Source organism: Scyliorhinus canicula, chromosome 17 (genome assembly GCF_902713615.1).
Source record: "Scyliorhinus canicula chromosome 17, sScyCan1.1, whole genome shotgun sequence".
NCBI classification, from domain to species: domain Eukaryota; kingdom Metazoa; phylum Chordata; class Chondrichthyes; order Carcharhiniformes; family Scyliorhinidae; genus Scyliorhinus; species Scyliorhinus canicula.
The window spans coordinates 75,092,719-75,114,352 of record NC_052162.1 but is presented as its reverse complement, the minus strand read 5'-3'; the positions used below and the strand labels follow the sequence as shown (position 1 = coordinate 75,114,352).

Genomic DNA, 21,634 nt, shown 5'->3' with positions numbered 1-21,634 from the left:
TTTCAAGCCAATTTAGAGGACAGACCATTCAGAATTAACTATGTTGCTAAGGTGTGTGACAACAATACTCCAAAGACTGATGGCTTTGAAATGTGCTTTACAATTAGGTGGTAGGGTGGGAACTCACAATTACAGGCTCTCTCCCTGAGACATTCTGTGACCCCCGCCCCAGATTTCTTTGTCTTGCTCCTCTGACTCCTCATCTGCATCCTCTCGTAGCTCTTGAAAATGAATTCTGGCACAATTTCTGGTTGTGACGTTTGGTCTCTCATAATCACCAGATTGTGGAGTGCACAGCAACTCACAATGAATCTGGTGACCTCTTCTCCCTCCCTCCCTCCTGCTGAATCTGCTGCTGCTGTGGCTGGCCTTATCGCCCCTCATTCTAAGAGGGGCCCTGAGCAAGATCGCCATGACCAAGCACTCCCTTTTTCCTGCTGACTCCTATAGAGCCTCCAACAAGCAGCAGTAGCACAAAACTCCCTCTCTCAGCAACAATTGCTGGAGTAACCTAATTGTGAAATCTTAATCAATGCTCTGTATCTAAAATAGTGCACGAATGAGTGTCAAGAGACCTCTTTGAATGCCGAATAGTCAGTCAATCTCCAGAAGAAGAGTACAGTCAAAAATGTGCATGAGTTTAAGTAGTGCTCGCAAACCTCAGCAATGATTTGTGCCTCTTGTTCAGATGGTTGCTGTTACATGAAGTTCGGTGCAGCAATGTAGCCAGCAAAATGGTGTGCAGTCTCTTCAATAAGTGTCGGGGCCAATTTAATTGTTTAGCAGAAACATAACCATCCTTGAGTTGGGAGTTCTTGATGCACTTCAACTCCTTCACCAAGATGGTGCCTTGCACTAAAGGCAGACAAAGGCAGTGTTATCATTCAAAACCCCATCTTCACCATCTCAACGACTCTTCAGCATCTAATGAATACAAGGAAAATACATGATCCCTCCTCCCACCTACAGGAGTTGGTTTTCAACCACTGACGGGAAGAATATTTTAATACACGAATTAAGGACGTGAGGAGTTTATAATGTAATGAGTGTAGTGTTGCACTGTGGGAAAACTCAATATATTGAGGACCAAATGTCCAAAGGAAGCTGGTGGATCGTGAAATCTTTGTTGGTTGGGTAACGACAGCCAGAGGTGTTTGATATAAAGACGTAACAGAGTGGGAGAAAGGTGAGAGCCCTCGGGTACCCATGAGTAAATGTAAAAAAGAGTCATAAAGTAAATCACCAGCCAAAACAGACCTGAGGGGAAACAAAACAGCCTTCAACATTAAAGCTAATGGAAGACTATATGAAGATCATTTGTTTAGCAATGCACAGTACCAGTTTCTAACAGAGTGTTTGCCATTTTCCAACCTAATTACGGATGATTCATCATCATATTCAAAAGCAGAATTCTGGAGGCGTATAATATTGAACAAAATTCATACTCGCAATTATGGACGTGGCAATTACTTTCAAGGTGATAGATGATGGGGGCGATTTTGAGATCCCGTATGCTGTCAGCGAGAATGTCGATTCGGGCAGAAAATCGGTGAGAATCGTAAAATGCGATTCTCGGCGGTGTGTTTTCAATTTCTGATTTTCCGGTCAAAGCGCTGGTGGCATAATGGGAAATCAATCATAGAAGGCAAGGAATCGAATTTTAATACATTATAGCATCATTAGCGAGTGTAGAAACCAACTATTTTTTAATACACCTGTTAGGTAAAAGATAGCTTTTTAGCGTAAATATTAAGCCCCACTCTTTAAGTACCCATTTTACATTCACTCATAACCTCAGGCCATCTCAAAACATACAGAGACACAAAACAGCATAATTCCATTATTAAAACAGCACTTTTACTGAGCTAACAAATACATTTTCAAGACAGTTTGACACTATACTTGTGCTGTACCATTTATCAGATCAAGGACATAGCAACACCATAGTAATATGAAGGCACCATTGTTCACAATACAGATAACAGCTAAGTCAGCAGAAGACCAGTTTAAGCTGGTCGCGATAACAGCACAGAATCGCATTTCATAACATGCACAAGTATTTAAACATGAAACATTTAAAACTAATGTTGCACATTGAAGATTGACAGCTAACCGTCAAATTAAACTCATTTGATTCTAACCCAAACCAATTAGGATTACATAGGGGTGTAGATAGATGGCTAAAGACTGATATGATTTCCTATAACCGTGAGGGTCTGTACGGCCATCTTTATTCTGGAATCATCCTGTACTTTGATCTAAACTATTCGCTGTCTATTTTTCATACTTTCACTTTTCCACTCTAACTCTTGAAGTAAATGCAAGCTGTTTTGCCGTAAGCAAGAAGCCATTTCTGTATTATTTTAAAAGTTAATTGTGTGCAAGTTGCTTCTCTTTAAGTCCTTTTTGCTAGCCGGACTTATTAGGGAATAAGATTTAAGTGACTCTCAATTGAAATCAAATAGTGGCAATAAACAATTCTTATTTGCGTCTGAGAAGTTTTACCTCAAATTTCTATTGAGTTTTAGTGTTCGCAAGTGCCACTAAATCCGCATGGTAGATCTCTACAGTGAGTCCTCCCTCTGGGATTCCTTCACTCACTAAATGATCATCAGCTGCTACTTAGCGTCACACCAGTGTGGTTTACAACAGCTGAATAATAATAAGAAACTGACAATCACATCTCTGAAGGGGGTATTGGAGGTGAGCGCTCAGGTCGTCATTACTGTTTAGGGAGCCAGTCACATAGGGACCAGCAAAGAGAATGTGGGCGATCCAGATAAATTCACTTCTAATCCGGGGGGGGGGGGGGGGGGGGGGGGGTTCAATCTCTGCATCCCGTGATGGTGTTGTTCGCAAGCCTAAATGGCCCTTCATGGCTGTGAGCCTCTTGGTTTAAAGGGGTCTGGTGGCTCGTGTTTAGGCAGCATTTCCCGTGTCCTCCTTGCTGGGCTTGTGGCGATATAACCATTGAGGGAGCACCCTTCCAGAGTGGCAGTGGGAAAGTGGGTGGGTGCAGGTGAATCTGTAGGCTCAGCATTGGGAGCAACTATGAGATTCGTGGGTGGGTTCCCATGAGATTCCACTCTACATGGGCAGAGTGGGGAACTCTGACAAGTACCGTTTTCCAACCTCATGAGGCCTGAAGACCCTCACATCCAGGGGGGTGGGAGGCTGCAGTGAGAATGAACCCCTGCACAGTGGCAGCACTGTGAAGCCAAAGGGCATGGGCTGTATTGAAGTTCAAGGCCACTGGTTATGGAGGCCAGGCTGTCGGGGATTAGAGTCTGGGTGGCTGGGTGTTCAAGTTAGAAGGCTTGTTTAATCCGCAGCCCATGGAAGCTGGAGGAATGAGAGTGCCCTCGAAAGATGAATTTGACATTCTCATTGCAGTCTTCACATGAATCACGTGTCCTCGCCTAGCACAAGGGGAAGCCTTTTCCTAATTAGCTCCCTGACCCTTCCTTGATAAATCAATTGTGCCAATTTAGTCAGCATGGCAAAGCATGAGTGTGCCACTGATTGTAACCCAATTTTTAATTATTTTCTGACACTCCTTTGGATTCAGAAAGTTCTGTGTTCAAGTCTGACACAAGTAAGAAATTGTTATTGAATTGTAGAATTTACAGTGCAGAGGCAGGCCATTCAGCCCATCGAGGGGACCACCTTGGCAGACAGGGCCGTATACCAACAGTGGAGGTTGAGGGACCAGGTCTCGTTCCTCAACTGGGTGGACGTCTGGCGACATCACTATCCTTACTCCAGTTTGTTTACATTCATGGCACCTGGAGTCAGAGCATCCTGAATTGATCAACTTTACATTTCAAAAATGTACTTGTCCTATGTTCTGCTGGCTTCCGTGCAGCAGACGCCATTCTCGGACCATCGTCTGGAATGGGCGGAGCTCACACTTTAATATCCAGCTTCTAAGGATGAACAGATCCTGGACTAATTTGTTGCTCTGGACCAGCTGGCGAAAGAAGTAGGATGGTTCTCTATGGTGGGACATGGGAAAGACTCATGTCCATGTCTTCTGTTAGGTGTATGCGAGGAGGTCGAAAAGAGGTGGAGATCCTGTCAAGGAGCTGGAGAAGGAAATTCTCAACTCAGAGTCGCATCTCGGTCAGCCCAATGAGGACCTGACCCTGTGACTGGCGTCTGTAGATAAGGAGGCGCACTGAGGGAATTGCTACTCACCGTGGATCCGGATCTTTAGGACTGCGGTTCCCTCTTCTGCTCACAGGACAAAAGATACCCGGTCCGCCAGCAGCCAGGGAGATGCCCCTTTTGTGGCACAGGGCCGTTATTGCCCTACTACCCAAGTAGTGGGATCTCTACCTTCTCAAAAGCTGGCGACCGGTCTCCCTCCTCAGCACGGATTACACAATCTTCGCCAAGGCAATGTCTTCACCGTCTTGTCACCGTGCTGGACCACATTATCAATCCTGACCAATCCTACACGGTCCTGAGGCGGACCATTCACGATAGCATCCACCTGGCCCGGGACCTGATCCACCGTTCCCAGAGGGCTGGTCTGTCGAGCACCTTCTTGTCTCTTGACCAAGAGAAGGTGCTCGACATGATGGATCATGAATTCTTATTTGGACCTCTGCAGAAATTCGGGTTCGGGATGCACTTTGTCATCGGATCCGAATTCTGTAAGCTGCCACTGAGTGTCTCATTGAGGTTTTATTTTATGGGAGTGAGACCCACGCAGAAACGGGGAGAATGTGAATACTCCATATGGACAGTAACCGGGGCATGGATCAAATCAGGGTCCTCAGTGCTGTAGGCAGCAGTGCTAACCACTGCACCATCATGTCATCCTTTAATAGACTTTTCTTATTGAATACACGGTAGCATGGTGGTTAGCATCAATGCTTCACAGCTCCAGGGTCCCAGGTTCGATTCCCGGCTGGGTCACTGTCTGTGTGGAGTCTGCACGTCCTCCCCGTGTGCGCGTGGGTTTCCTCCGGGTGCTCCGGTTTCCTCCCACAGTCCAAAGATGTGCGGGTTAGGTGGATTGGCCATGCTAAATTGCCCGTAGTGTAAGGTTAATGGGGGGATTGTTGGGTTACGGGTATACGGGTTACGTGGGTTTAAGTGGGGTGATCATTGTTCGGCACAACATCGAGGGCCGAAGGGCCTGTTCTGTGCTGTACTGTTCTATGTTCTAATACAAATTCCTCTATCTTCCCTGGTTGGATTTGAACCCATGTTCCCAAAGCATTACCCAGGGTCTCTGGGTTACTAATCCAGTGACAATACAACTACGCCACCACCTCCCCCTTTTAGAATTTTTAAAATAAATTTAGATTCCCCAATTAATTTTTTTCAAATAAGGGGCAATTTAGTGTGGCAAATTCACCTACCCTGCACATCTTCTTTGGTTGTGGGCCTGAGACCTATGCAAACATGGGGAGAATGTGCTAACTCCACACAGACAGCGACCTGGGGCCGGGATCGAACCCGGGTCCTTGGTGCCATGAGGCAGCAATGCTAACTAATGCACCACCGTGCTGCCCGTGTCTCATTAAGGTTAACGGGTCCTTGATGGTGCCCCTTCACTTTGGGAGAGGAGTCCCTCAGGTCTACCCCTTCTCTGTCCGACTGTATTCTCTCTGACTGGAACCTTTCCTCTGCTTCTTGCGGAAGAGATTGGTTCTGCGCAGGCCGGCCATCGGGGTGGTCCTTTCGGCCCACGCCATTGACGTGCTCCTCATGTTCATGGATACTGCTGACGTGCGGAGGATGCATGAGTGCCAGGCTATGTACTCCGCCACGTCCTCTGCCTGGATCAACTGGGCCAAGTGTTTCAGACTCCCGGTCGGTCCGTGGCAGATGGAACCCCTCCCGGAGGAGCTCAGCACTTTACCCAGAGCAGGACTTGTCTCCTCCACTTGGGAGACCATTTTTGCCCAGCTGAGGAATCCTGGCAAATTGGCAGGAGCTGGAGGTCAAGTCCACCGCTCACCTGAGATGCTAGACAGGACTGCTCCAAGTGCTGTTTCACAGAACCTGAGTTCTGGTCATAAACCAGCTGGTTGCCTCCATGTTGGGGTACCAGCTGGTCACTTTGAGCCCTCCTCCTAATAATAAGGCGGCTTACATTAACATTGCAATGAAGTTACTGTCTTGAAAACCCAGAGAATACTCTTACCATTCTTCTGGGACAAAAGACCGGCCCTGGGTTACTGCTGAGGTTCTGATTCTCTTGCTTAGGGAGGGCAGTCAGGTGCTGGTGTGCCTTCACACCCAGGTGGCAACGTTCCACCTTCAAACCCTGCAGTGATGATTCTATGTTGAGCCCAACTCCCAGATGGTGTGCCCTGGCGATATATTCTTCTACTAGGCCTACTAGCTATGACGTACAGTTCCTGTTCATAGATCTGATAGGTCTTTGCCGCTCCATTGCTCATCTTTTACCACAACCTACTCAAAGTCTGGAACATAGTCACCATGCGCCCCAGCCCATCCCTGTCCAAAGTAGCAGTTGTCGTCAGTGAGCCACTGCTCAGGAATCTGTACTTCCACCAATACCATTTCCGGTAACTGCCAAGGTGACCAGGATCGGGGACGTGCTGAGTGGTGGAGGAGTGGGAACGGGGTTGGTGCAATGTGCGGCGGTGGGTGTTCGCCTCGTGACCAATGCCATCAAGACCTAAAAACGGCCGTGCTAGGACCCGAATGCACTCCTGGTCCCCGGGCTGTATAATTGTGGGGTGGACTTGTATCTGAGCTGCCCATCCTTGGACAAAATATTTTTTAAAATTTCGAGTAGCCAATTATTTTGCTTTTCCAATTGAGGGGCAATTTAGCATGGCTAATCTACCTCACCAGCACATCTTTGGATTGTGGGGGTGAAATCCACACAGACATAGGGAGAATGTGCAAACTCCACACGGACAGTGACCTTGGGTCGGGATTTGAACCCCGGTCCTCAGCGCCGCAGTACCAGTGCTAACCACTGCACCACATGCCGCCCTCCTTGGACAAAACTTCACGGTGGTCTCCTCTTGGGAGGTTAACCCCCATAGCTTGGGCAAATTCGCGGAATGCCCTCTGTGCCCTTTCGCGTCGCGCGGAGAGGTTTCCTGGATGCGCTGCTGCACAACCTTCACTACCTTGCCCCTACCCACCGCCCAGCTATGCCTTGGTGTGTCTTGCTGCTGTCTGGTGACCGAGGTCCCCAGTGGAAGTCCCATCACAGGGCAGGGAAGGAGGAGGACCCCCTCATGAACCTGCACCTGGACCGAGCCAAACATGCCAAATTTGCCATCAACAGGTCCAGCAGCAGGTGAAAAAGGGGGCCATCCAACCTGACTGTCTGCCCCTCTAATGCGTCTACTTTCACAGCCGGCTGTCCCCGGGGAGTGAGTATGCGGTGTCCAGTGGCACACTGGAGACCACCCACGCCCGTTGTGCACCACAGGGGCTGGGCTGCCTTATTGATCTGTTTAATCACATTTTGGTTTGATGTGTAAATTCTCATTTGTGATTCAACTTTTTGTTTAAGGCAGTGTTTGTTCAAGGTACTGTCCCTTTAATTCGTCCCTCAGTTTATTTAATTTAGTTTACTTGAGCCCCCAAGCATTGAACTCCAAGGCTCATAGGCACATCAATATAACAGAGAGGTGGCAATGAGAGAATCATTGAGCCAGCCGTGTTGGCTGTTCTTTTGATTGTGACGGCCAACGGAGGAGGGGGAGGTAGAGGTTTCACGGCCATCCACAGGTATTCTGGCGTAGAACTTCCTACCTCCAGATGTTAGAGGTCCAGTACCAGAGAATATTACGTCTATCCTGGGGGATGGTGGACCACCTGTGCCAGGTGATGCAGGAGTTGGCATCACATGGACTGGGAGGTAACCCATTGCCTGTTACCCTGAAGGTTACTGCCACTCTGAACTTCTATGTCAGCGGCTCGTTTCAGGGCAGGACGGGCGTTTTGTGTGGCATATCCCAGTCAGCACAACACAAGTGCATTAGGGCAATCACAGATGCGCTATTTGCGAGGGCCCATATGCACATCAACTTGGATTGTGACCAAGTGAGCCAGGGCAGCAGGGCCATGGTCCAACTGCGTAACACGCATGCCTCAGGTGTAGGGTGTCATCAAATGCACCCATGTGCTTTGCAATCCCCATGGCATTGGGCATCATTTTTGAAATGCAACAGATCCTCAACGTCCAAATTGTCTATGATGCGCATCATGCAGGTAATTACCAATTTTTTGGGGAGTGTTGATGATAGGTGCATCAGATGAGGAGGATGTCAAGGAGTGTCAAAGGGTAACCCACGGAGGAGTTGGAGGAGAAAGGTCCTTCGGCGATCACCAGGGCCTGTATGGGGTGCTGGGCTAGGGTCACCCTCATTGACTCTGGATTTGGGACATCCAGGACTAGATTATGAAGAGCTCTCCCTAATGGGAAATGACACCCACTCAATACTGAGGTGCCTGTGGGAGATCCTTGTAATAGTGGCTACATTCAAGGGCAGTAAATTACTAAAGTAATTGGCAAGGTGCTGCAGGAGAATGATGATGACTTACATTGAGGAGAGAGAAAGGGCAGCATGGTAGCACAAACGGATAGCACTGTGGTTTCACAGCGCCAGGGTCACAGGTTCGATTCCCCACTGGGCCACTGTCTGTGTGGTCTGCCCGTTCTCCCCGTGTCTGCGTGGGTTTCCTCCGAGTGCTCCGGTTTCCTCCCACAGTCCAAAGATGTGCAGGTTAGGTAGATTGGCCATGATAAATTGCCCTTAGTGTCCAAAAAGGATAGGAGGGGTTATTGGGTTCCGGGGATAGGGTGGAAGTGAGGGCTTAAGTGGGCCATTGCAGGCTCAATAGGCCGAATGGCCTCCTCCTGCACTGTATGTTCTATGTTCCTCTCATTCTCAGCAATATGTCTGACTCCTGCCTGACAGAGAGCTGGACTCATCCTGCCAATGAATGGGCTAATCATGGGACTTACAGGTAGCGCATGACAAATTAAGCTGCAAATGATTCCTCCATGGTCAGGGGGTCCTGGTGTTTTCCTTCACCTACATACGAGGGGGGCAGGCTCTCAAAAAGTTTTTAACTCTTGGCAACTTGATCACTAGAGAATACTGTCAGACAGGAGAGGCCTGAGGATTCATGTTGAGGGAGGGAGAGATTTAATCTTGCATGGTTAAGCGTTTTGGGGGCAGGAGTCGGCGGTGGGTGCTGGGAGGCCCGCGACAGTGGCAACAGATCTTATTGCTTCATTAGAATGGGAGGTGGGAGAGACCATAGAATTCCTACAGTGCAGAAGAAGGCCATTTGGCCCATCAAGTCTGCACAGACCCTGTGAAAAGGCACCCTCCTAATACAACTCCTCTGCCCTATCCGCATAATCTCGCCTAACCTGCATATCTTTTAGACACTAAGGGGCAATTTTAGCATGGCCAATCCCGGGTTCTTTGAATTGTGGGAGGAAATCGGAGCACCTGAAGGAAATCCACGCCGACACGAGGAGAACGTTTAAACTCCACACAGTCACCCAAGGCCAAAATGTAACCCTTGTGAATGTGGTGACTTGGGGCTTTTCACAGTAACCTCATTGAAGCCAGAGTGTGACAATAAGGATTATTATTATTAGTAATTTATTCTTTCAAAGGAAAGGGGATGGAGGTTGTATTGTAAATTCACCGACCGACCACGAGGAGTCTCATTCGTATATAAGTGAATGTTAGAATCAGGTGACCTCAGATTGAGGAGGGAGCTGGGAGAGAGGTTGCTTGTGCATGTTCATACTGTTATTAATCTGTTGTTTTGTATATATTTGACCCACAGTTAATGTTAATAAATCATTTACAGCTTTAGGTACAAATGTTCTTGGAATATAAATCAGGCCATCCGACAAGAACATTACATGTGCAACCAAGGTGAATGACTCTGGGATGGTGGGGGGTGGGGGGGGGGGGGGTGTTGAAGGCAGCTATGATGGAAGTCAATGTCATCCCTGGACTCAAGCTTCAGGATACTTCGGGATGCGAGTCGAGGGCTCCCGTCCGTATCAGTCTCATCTAAATCGCTGGTCGACACACAAGGTTCTGGTTGTGGCTGGGATCTGGGCGAGGGATACCCGAAGGGCCCAAGCCTTCATCAGCAGCTCCTGCAAGATACAAGATGAGAAGCATGATTACATCGCAGGCTGGGGAGTGGGGAGGGGTTGGAAGGGTGTGTGGAGGTGTGAGGATGGCATTGAGTGTGGGTGTGGGTGTGGTGGGTGTGGGGGGGGGGAAGTGTCTGGGTGGTGGTGGGATGGCGGGGGGGGGGTCACACCCATGCCATGGGGGTGCTGCAACTTAGCAAGGTCCCACTTCCTCGCCCGATGCCAAACTCTGCCCCTTTCCTCGGGCCATACAATGACGTCCAGTGCCTTCTGTTCTGTTGCGGTGAGGGGACTCAGGCCAAGTGGTTCCCCTCCAGTCTTCCCTCACTCTCAGTGGTCGTGTGTGGTCTTCTCCTGGGGGGGGGGGGGGGGGGGGCGCTGGAGGGGTGGGGGGGGGCAGAGTCAGGGAAACAGACACTCCACTGCATGCAGCCCAGGAGGTAGGTTGCTGGTGGCTTCAGTGGTCAGGGCACCTGGCCATGGCGGCCCATATGGGTGGTATGGGTGCCAGCAAATGTCGCAGGGTGAGAGTTCAGCCTCTGTCTGGGTGGGGGATTGGGGTTACGGGCATGTGGGAAGGGGCTGCTGCTCGGGAACAGCGCTGCCTACTCATCCTGGCCACCCTGAAAAGGTTGTGCAGTTTTTTACAGCAATGCTGGCAGGTCCTGATGGTATTGCTCATGGCGCTGGCGATCTCTGCCACCTGCGCCCAGGCCCGATAAATGGCAGCGGCTGGCAGCCTCCTTCCTCCGCCAAGGTACAGGATTGCCCACCTCTCTTCAGTGTCCAGCAGCATCTCCAGTTCCACGTCGGTAAATCTTGGTACCGCTCGTCTTGCTGCCATCATTGCTGCCATCATTACGGGCCTCACGGTAGCATGGTGGTTAGCATCAATGCTTCACAGCTCCAGGGTCCCAGGTTCGATTCCCGGCTGGGTCACTGTCTGTGTGGAGTCTGCACGTCCTCCCCCTGTGTGCGTGGGTTTCCTCCGGGTGCTCCAGTTTCCTCCCACAGTCCAAAGATGTGCGGGTTAGGTGGATTGGCCATGCTAAATTGCCCGTAGTGTAAGGTTAATGGGGGGATTGTTGGGTTATGGGTATACGGGTTACGTGGGTTTAAGTGGGGTGATCATTGCTCGGCACAACATCGAGGGCCGAAGGGCCTGTTCTGTGCTGTACTGTTCTATGTTCTATGTTCTATGTTCTATCTTGTTGGCTGGGATTGTGTGTGGCAAGTGTAGTATGTATATGTGGCCACAGCTTGTCAGTCTCCTGAGTGTGAATCCGAATACGATGAATCCGGCACCATTTCTCACTGGAATCGCCCATGTTCCACGAGGCGCCGATACTAGCCCCTTAACGGCTGTTGAATTGGTCCAGGTGTGATGCCAGTTTTGCTGTCATAGAAGCCCACCAATCCTGCCCCGGCATCAACACTTAAGTCTCAGGAACGGAGAATCCGGCTACATAACTTTAGACAGAAAAAAATAAATTTGAAGGAGGCCATATTTTGACATTTTTTCATTAGTTTTCCACACAAAAGGATTTAATTACATTCTGAGTTGAAGCTTAAAGAAAATCGGGTATTTTAAAAAAATACGATTAACCACTTGTAGGAAAGGTCATTCGAAGGCTCTGGAAGCTCCATCACCATAGATTTGTAAGCTATAAACACACTGAGTTGCACGCCTTGGTAATTGGAAAGCATCTCATATCCATTGTGCATGAAAGCCTTTTATCCTTTCTTCAGCTGCAAACAAAGGGAGGGAGATAGAAAGAGAATTAACCCTTGTCCAGGTTCTTAAAAGAGAAACCAGAAAAAACTTTGCTCAAGGCCAAGAGTTTTGAATGCTGGAAGCCAGTTGGATGTGGGAAGTGAATTTTCTTCAGCAAGAAACATAATGGCAACAGAACCCAGGCGTGTAACAATAGTGCCATCTTGTCGCCTTGAATAGGTTTTCATGGCTTTCTGCACGTACCCTCAATTGCCTCTCCAACCTTTCTGAAAGCAAACTCCAAAAGCCCTGGGTAAGATAAGATATGAATTCAAGTGTTGCTTTATTTCGCAACAACATGAATATTACAGAGCAGCAATTATAATTAGACTCATATAATTTATCTTCATGTCGTAATACAAAAAAATTTGTTTCGTAAACCAGAGCCAAAATTAACACTTTGTGTAACTGGACTAAATGACATAACATTTTCCAACAAAATTATTATTTGATATCCAACTGTTAAATAATATTCGTACAAGTTAATATAAATATGCATGTTAATGACCAAGCAAAAATAATTACATTCAGAACCTAGTCCTTACATGATTAAAGTTCATTATTTAAATAATTGTATTCATATGGTGTACTGTTCGTCTACAATACCTATGTGTGACACATTCATTCCAATTTATCTTTCTATTTCAAATCCTGCTAATCTTGTGCTTATTGCATGTTATCCAATTGTCTCAAAGGGAGTTGAGGGTTCACATGCTAAACTTTGTGCATTAACTGTGAGGATAAGGCCAAGAAGGCAATAAATTGGAAAGAGTAAGAGGTAGCTGGCTGTCTTTTGAGGAGAGGTGACAAGCGCCACCAGCATCCAGGTTTCTTTGTTGTGTTGCATTCAGCTGTGGGGTCGCTTGTAAAGTATTAGCGGGCCAGGAAGACTTCATGCCAAGTGACAAATGCCATGATATAAAATGGAGAAAGAATGGATAACAAAAGGTCAGAGTCCAAAGATGTGCAGGTTAGGGGGATTGGCAACGCTAGACCTCCCCTAGGTGGCGATAGAGGGATAGGGTGGGTGATTAGACGCAGGTACGGTGCTCTTTCAGAGGGTCGGTGCAGACTCGATGGGCTGAAAGGCCCCCTTCTGCACCGTAAGGATTCTGTGAATCTATTGACTGCAGACCTTATCTGGAAGAGCTCATCGCTCTGGTAAACAGTTCAAAAAAAAAGAAAAATGACTGTCTGAAATTGCCTGTTAATATTACCAGCCACAGAATTCCAAAAGGTTATCAGGCAACATTTTCCATGACTACCTTTTGACGAAAGAACATAAAGACAATTCAGAGAAGTCTCAAAGAGTAAAAGATTTAAGGAAGTAGCATTACTAAGAACCAGTGCTCCCTGCACAGAAGGTATTTATACCAACTCAAATCAATCTCATTCAGTTTTCCTTTTACGTGCTTGAAGCAGAAATCAGACCATTGGACTCTATAATAAATGAGTTTTGGTCTATGTTGGATCAATCTACAAAGAATTCTTTTCTCGACAGTGGAAGAGCAAGGGGACACATTCAGAGTTACCAGTGATTGGACATGTAGAGAGAGCAATCTAAATTGGCTTCTCTCTGTCAGAAAACCTATTTCAGATCTGTCAGATTTGAAACTCATGAAGGAAATATTTTAAATTATTTTACAAATTGGCTGGTTTGCACTGGCTTGAGCTAAAGAGTGATCAATTATTGATGCTCAGATAGCAATTCACAGCCACAAGCTGTTCTTTTCAAAATAATAGTCTTCTACAATGTTTTAGGTCCCTCTTTTCTTGTCCAAATCCCTGTTATTTCATTTTGGAAATATGTTCAAAACAAACAAGGTACTGATTTCTCTGATAGCAGAAAGTAGCACTGGTCTGCACACAACTTGACTGGATTTCATTAGAATTCAGTTGCAGTGAAAAAAAGAAATAATAGATATTTATGAGCTTGTACGAATGCTGATCTATGCTTTCTCCAAAAGAATGGAGCTCCTTATCAAATCTGGGGCTGGATTCTCCATTTCAGGGACTATGTCCCCATGCCGTCGTGAAACTCGCAGCTCCAGTTGTAGATACGGGCCCCCGCACTTCTGGGTCAGAGGCTGCAGCGGCCGCGTCATGCTCCATGGCGGACAGACCGCGGAGCTGGACCGAGTATATAGTGCCCCCGATCGGCCACGCGCCAGATCCGGACCGCCCGCACAAAAATACCCTGGTTCCATTTGAGACCCCCCCCCCCCCCCCCCCCCCCCCCGCCCTACGATCGGCCCGGCCCGACCACAGCGGCTGCGGACTGAGTCCACAGTTGCCACGCGAGTATCCCGAACAGCTGGGACCATGTTAGATCCATGCCGTCGGTACTTCGACAGGTTGGGTGCGGAGAATAGCAGGGTGGGCCTCTGGCAATGGCCGCATCTAAGGGCTACGCGACGTGACATACTTGATTCCTTGCGCAGAAATGGATTCTCCGCCCCAGCGCCGGATGCGATTTCGATGTCGGGGTGCGGAGAATCCAGCCCCTGGTATATAGTTCTAAATGGAACTTAAAAACAAAAGTTAACACAACAGTATAACAACCTGCTCTATTCAAGCCACATTTGGTGAGGAGGAAATGGAATGGCTTTTTGAAACCTTGGTCCCAGTTCAAAGGTGAAGCAAACATGGCTGCCTGTCGAATAAGATTACAACAACAATTTGTGTTCTTCCATGAAATGAAATGAAATGAAAATCGCTTATTGTCACGAGTAGGCTTCAATGAAGTTACTATGAAAAGCCCCTAGTCGCCACATTCCGGCGCCTGTCCGGGGAGGCTGGTACGGGAATCGAACCGTGCTGCTGGCCTGCCTGGTCTGCTTTAAAAGCCAGCGATTTAGCTGAGTGAGCTAAACCAGCCCCCCCGTAATAAGATGGACGGCACTTCACAAGAGTAATAAGAAAAAAAAAATAAGACTGAGCTACGAGGCCAGATGACAAAAGGGGGTCCCGGCGTGTTGGAGTGGCATGAACCACTCTGGCGTCAGGCCGCCCCAAAGTTGCGGAGACGCGCCGGAGTGGTTGGAGCTCCGCTGGCTGGCGTGAATGGCCTTTGGCACCACGCCAGCCGGCGTAAGTCCGCGCATGCGCCGGAGCGTCAGCGGCTGCTGACGTCATCCCGGCGCATGCGCAGGGGAGGGGGTCTCTTCCGCCTCCGCCATGGTGAAGACCATGGTGAAGACGGAAGGAAAAGAGTGCCCCCACGGCCAGGCCACCGTGGGGGCATCCCCCGGGGTCAGATCGCCCCGCACTCCCCCCAGGACCCCGGCGCCCACCCGCGCCACCAATCCTGCCGGTCAGGTAGGTGTTTTGATTCCCGCCGGCGGGAGAGGCTTGACAGAGGCGGGACTTTGGCCCATCGCGGCCCGGCCGAATCTCCGGTGGCGTAGAATTCGGGACACGGCGGTGGCGGGATTGACGCTGGCCCCGGGCGATTCTCTGACCCGACCGGGGGAGGGGGGGGGGGGGGGGGGTCGGAGAATTCCACCCCAGCTCATTATAAAAATACCATACTTTGGAAAATCAAGAGTGGCCTCATGTACAACTTGAATTGTTCACTTATGTCTGTTTGGGTGGCACGGTGGCGCAGTGGTTAGCACTGCTGCCCATGGTGTTGTGGGCCCAGGTTGTCATGACCACGGGTCACTGTCTGTGTGGGGATATCATATTCTCCCCCCGTGTCTGCATGTGTTTCACCCCCAGAACCCAAAGATGTGCAGGATAAGTGGATTGGCCACGCTAAATTGCCCCTTGATTGGAAAAAATAATTGGGTACTCTAAAAAAAATTTTTTAAATGTCTACTTGGCATCTCATGAATAATTTTATCATAATACTATAATTTTATCAATTATCACAGACAAAAATATATATTTATAAAATGCTTATGGATTTGATCCACCAATATTTGAACACTTCTGTGATATGCAACAAGGCACTGCCAATTGGCTATTATTGTCTAGCAAAAGAGGCCGAAGTAACAATTGACAAAGTTGTCCATATGTTATGATTGTTGGTAAATCTATTGCATTCCCAGAACTTCCTATTTAGAATACTCAAATTTTAAAAAAATGAATTTAGAGTACCCAATTCATTTTTTTTCCCAATTAAAGGGTAACTTAGCATGGCCAATCCACCTACCCTGCACATCTTTGGGTTGTGGGGGTGAAACCCACGCAAAAACGGGGAGAATGTACAAACTCCACACGGACAGTGACCCAGAGCCGGGATCGAACCTGGGATCTCGGTGCCGTGAGGCAGCAATGCTAACCACTATGCCACCGTGCTGCCCTTGAATACTCAAAATTAATAGAAATAATGGGCTGGATTTTCAGTCCGGAGTTGTTTAGCTGAGTTGGGAGATTTCCCAGCACACCGGAACTGCCTTGGGGAAACGTGCCCTGTCAAACCTGATTTTCATTTGGTGGATGTGGAGGAATGGTTGCAGGATTGGGTTGGGCGCAATATCTCTGAATGCAATTTGGAGGTGGCCACAGGGGCTATTTAATAGGCCTGCCTTGGTTCTCTCGGTCTTTGACCCAGTTGTTTAGTTTAATATCCATCCTTCATGTCACATCCATGCCAAGCCATGCACCCCACGCACTCCCATGGCTCCTTATAGGCTCATGCCAACCCATGCCACCACCCTTTGCCTCACACCCTCCATGCTAACTCAGACAATATTTTTCATGAACAGATCTCAGGAGCCATGTTGATTTGTAAAAAAAAAATTTGAAATATCCATTACAAATTTCACTGTTTAAAAAACCTCACATTCATGAAAAAGCATTCAAGCCCCTCAAGTACTTAATCCCTTTATCAAAACAGACGTATTCATAACCCTGTAAAGACAGCTTTCTAAAAAATTAATTCAAGGGATGTAGGGTTCGCTGGCTAGGCCAGCATTTATTGGCCATTCCTAGTAGCCCTTGGGAAAGTGGTGGCGGTGGTGAAATGCCTTCTTGAACTGTTGCAGTCCATGTGACATGGGTGCCCGTACAGTGTTGTTAGGGATGAAGTTCCAGGACTTTGACCCAGCGACAGTGAAACATCAGCAATATCTTTCCAAATCAGAATGGTGAGTGTTTGGAGAGAAACCTCCAGGTGATCCTTCCACATATATGCTACCCTTGTATTTCTACATGCTAATGGTTGTGGGTTTGGAAGACACTACCTGAGGAAGCTTGGTGAGTTCCTATAGTGCATCTTGTAGGTGGAACACACTGCTGCTACTGTGCAATAATGGTGCAGGGTGTGAATGTTTGTCGATTTGGTACCTACCAAGTGGTTTGATTTGTCCTGCATGGTATAGAGCTTCTCATCCAGGTAAGTGGAGAGCTACACTCATCCAGGCAAGTGGAGCGTATTCCATCACACTGACTTGTGTCTTGTATATGGTGGACAGGCTTTGAGGAGTCAGGTGGTGAGCTATTCACCGCAGGATTTCTAGACTTTGACCTGCTCTTGTAGCCACAGTATTCATAAAACTAGTCCAGTAGAGTTTCTGGTCAATTAAACAGAATTCTGATAGTGGGAGTTTCAATTATGCTCATTCCATTGAATATCATGGGGCAATCCTTAGATTATTTCTTGGTGGATATGGTCATTGCCTGGCACTTGTGTGACATGAATGTTACCTGCCACTTGTCAGTCAAAGCTTAGAGATTGTCTAGGTCTAGGCTACATTTGGACATGGACTGCTGTAGTAATCCACGGGAGGCAGGAGTTCCGTCACCACACCAATATGTATTTACAATAACGATATTACAGGAGCAGCTACAAACAGTGCTGCTAGCAGTCCAGTCAACTTAAGACTGGCTCACAAAACCTACACAGGTGATTATATGGGCCCCCTCAATGAGCTATCATTGAGGGAGCTCATACTCCAATTGGCCAACCAATAAAGCCAATTGGAGTTCATTACACCCCTCCCCCCCAAGGTCCGAGGAATTCCTGACAGCTGGCATTCCTCTGAGCTTCTTCCTGTTCCTCATGTCTGGGTCTGTCACCTCTGTGTCGTCCGCCGGGTCGTTCTCCGAAGTGGGCGGGGTGTACCTTATAGGTGCCCGTCTTCTCCTTGACGACCTTCTTGGAAGTTGTTCTTCCTCCTCCTCGGGGAGAGGTGTCGCGGTGGCCTCGTCGAGTGTGTCCATCTCCGACTCTGATGACTGGATGACGGGGTCTGGAGAAATTGCTCGGGGCTGGGGTGTGGGTATCCTTTCCGTCTGGGCTATCCCAGCTTGAGGCGGTCCTGCTTCGCCTGCCTCCAGGTGTGGTTCCGCTGTCCTTATTTGGTCTAGGTGTTTCTTCAGCACCTTACCTCCTATTGAAACCTCATAGGATATGGGCCCTGTTTGGGACTCTACCGTGCCTTTGACCCACGTTTGTCCATTCCCATAATTCTTGACCCAAACCGGTGACCCCACATGGAAATGTCTCTGCTGCCGACTATTATCATGCCCCCTGCGTTGGGCCTCTTGATGTTTCTCCACTTTCCCCATTAAATTTGGGAAAAGGAGACTCAGCCTCGTTCGCAGCCGCCTTCCCATTAAGAGTTCAGCTGGCGGTATGCCCATTGTGGAATGCGGTGTGGTCCTGTAATCAAACAGCCAACGGGAGAGCTTTGTGTCTATTGACGCTGCCGGCTGCTTCTTGAATACCGCTTTAAGTGTCTGGACCACTCTCTCTGCCAGGCCGTTGGTCGCTGGATGGTAAGGGGCCGTTTTGATGTGACGGACTCCGTTTTCCTTCAGGAATTTTCCAAATTCCCCACTTGTGAATGCCGTTCCGTTGTCCGACACCAATACCTCCGGAAGTCCATGTGTTGCAAACGAGGCCCTGAGCTTTTCGATTGTCGATGTTGTGCTTGCCGTGATTACCCGGTGGACGTCCAACCATTTGGAGTGGGCGTCCACTATCACCAAAAACATTGAGCCCATGAAAGGGCCGGCATGGTCAATATGCAGACGGGTCCACGGTCTACCCGGCCATTCCCACGGGTGCAATGGTGCCGCTGGTGGCACTCTGCCCCTGTTGGCACTCCTGGCACCGACGTACCTAGGTTGCTATGTCTGTGTCCAAACCCAGCCACCAAATGTAGCTTCGAGCTAGCATCTTCATTTTAGACACCCCTGGGTGTCCGTGATGTAACTCAGTTAAGATTGCCTGACGGCCCTGAGCTGGGACGATTACCCGGGCTCCCCATAATAGAATACCGTCTTCTATGGTGATTTGGTCCCTTCTGCTCCAGTATGGGTGCATCTGGGGCTCCACTGGTCTTTCTAGTTCCCCTGTTATCCCGGCGCATGCGCAGGGGAGGGGGTCTCTTCCGCCTCCGCCATGGTGAAGACCATGGTGAAGACGGAAGGAAAAGAGTGCCCCCACGGCCAGGCCACCGTGGGGGCATCCCCCGGGGTCAGATCGCCCCGCACTCCCCCCAGGACCCCGGCGCCCACCCGCGCCACCAATCCTGCCGGTCAGGTAGGTGTTTTGATTCCCGCCGGCGGGAGAGGCTTGACAGAGGCGGGACTTTGGCCCATCGCGGCCCGGCCGAATCTCCGGTGGCGTAGAATTCGGGACACGGCGGTGGCGGGATTGACGCTGGCCCCGGGCGATTCTCTGACCCGACCGGGGGAGGGGGGGGGGGGGGTCGGAGAATTCCACCCCAGCTCATTATAAAAATACCATACTTTGGAAAATCAAGAGTGGCCTCATGTACAACTTGAATTGTTCACTTATGTCTGTTTGGGTGGCACGGTGGCGCAGTGGTTAGCACTGCTGCCCATGGTGTTGTGGGCCCAGGTTGTCATGACCACGGGTCACTGTCTGTGTGGGGATATCATATTCTCCCCCCGTGTCTGCATGTGTTTCACCCCCAGAACCCAAAGATGTGCAGGATAAGTGGATTGGCCACGCTAAATTGCCCCTTGATTGGAAAAAATAATTGGGTACTCTAAAAAAAATTTTTTAAATGTCTACTTGGCATCTCATGAATAATTTTATCATAATACTATAATTTTATCAATTATCACAGACAAAAATATATATTTATAAAATGCTTATGGATTTGATCCACCAATATTTGAACACTTCTGTGATATGCAACAAGGCACTGCCAATTGGCTATTATTGTCTAGCAAAAGAGGCCGAAGTAACAATTGACAAAGTTGTCCATATGTTATGATTGTTGGTAAATCTATTGCATTCCCAGAACTTCCTATTTAGAATACTCAAATTTAAAAAAAATGAATTTAGAGTACCCAATTCATTTTTTTTCCCAATTAAAGGGTAACTTAGCATGGCCAATCCACCTACCCTGCACATCTTTGGGTTGTGGGGGTGAAACCCACGCAAAAACGGGGAGAATGTACAAACTCCACACGGACAGTGACCCAGAGCCGGGATCGAACCTGGGATCTCGGTGCCGTGAGGCAGCAATGCTAACCACTATGCCACCGTGCTGCCCTTGAATACTCAAAATTAATAGAAATAATGGGCTGGATTTTCAGTCCGGAGTTGTTTAGCTGAGTTGGGAGATTTCCCAGCACACCGGAACTGCCTTGGGGAAACGTGCCCTGTCAAACCTGATTTTCATTTGGTGGATGTGGAGGAATGGTTGCAGGATTGGGTTGGGCGCAATATCTCTGAATGCAATTTGGAGGTGGCCACAGGGGCTATTTAATAGGCCTGCCTTGGTTCTCTCGGTCTTTGACCCAGTTGTTTAGTTTAATATCCATCCTTCATGTCACATCCATGCCAAGCCATGCACCCCACGCACTCCCATGGCTCCTTATAGGCTCATGCCAACCCATGCCACCACCCTTTGCCTCACACCCTCCATGCTAACTCAGACAATATTTTTCATGAACAGATCTCAGGAGCCATGTTGATTTGTAAAAAAAAAATTTGAAATATCCATTACAAATTTCACTGTTTAAAAAACCTCACATTCATGAAAAAGCATTCAAGCCCCTCAAGTACTTAATCCCTTTATCAAAACAGACGTATTCATAACCCTGTAAAGACAGCTTTCTAAAAAATTAATTCAAGGGATGTAGGGTTCGCTGGCTAGGCCAGCATTTATTGGCCATTCCTAGTAGCCCTTGGGAAAGTGGTGGCGGTGGTGAAATGCCTTCTTGAACTGTTGCAGTCCATGTGACATGGGTGCCCGTACAGTGTTGTTAGGGATGAAGTTCCAGGACTTTGACCCAGCGACAGTGAAACATCAGCAATATCTTTCCAAATCAGAATGGTGAGTGTTTGGAGAGAAACCTCCAGGTGATCCTTCCACATATATGCTACCCTTGTATTTCTACATGCTAATGGTTGTGGGTTTGGAAGACACTACCTGAGGAAGCTTGGTGAGTTCCTATAGTGCATCTTGTAGGTGGAACACACTGCTGCTACTGTGCAATAATGGTGCAGGGTGTGAATGTTTGTCGATTTGGTACCTACCAAGTGGTTTGATTTGTCCTGCATGGTATAGAGCTTCTCATCCAGGTAAGTGGAGAGCTACACTCATCCAGGCAAGTGGAGCGTATTCCATCACACTGACTTGTGTCTTGTATATGGTGGACAGGCTTTGAGGAGTCAGGTGGTGAGCTATTCACCGCAGGATTTCTAGACTTTGACCTGCTCTTGTAGCCACAGTATTCATAAAACTAGTCCAGTAGAGTTTCTGGTCAATTAAACAGAATTCTGATAGTGG

The 21,634-nt window shown here is 48.3% G+C and overlaps 1 pseudogene; it reads right to left on the bottom strand.

Annotated features, from left to right (window-relative positions):
* Positions 1-18,461: 18,461 nt before the first annotated feature.
* LOC119951473 lies at positions 18,462-21,306 on the bottom strand (annotated as a pseudogene).
* Between the last annotated feature and the right edge of the window lie 328 nt (positions 21,307-21,634).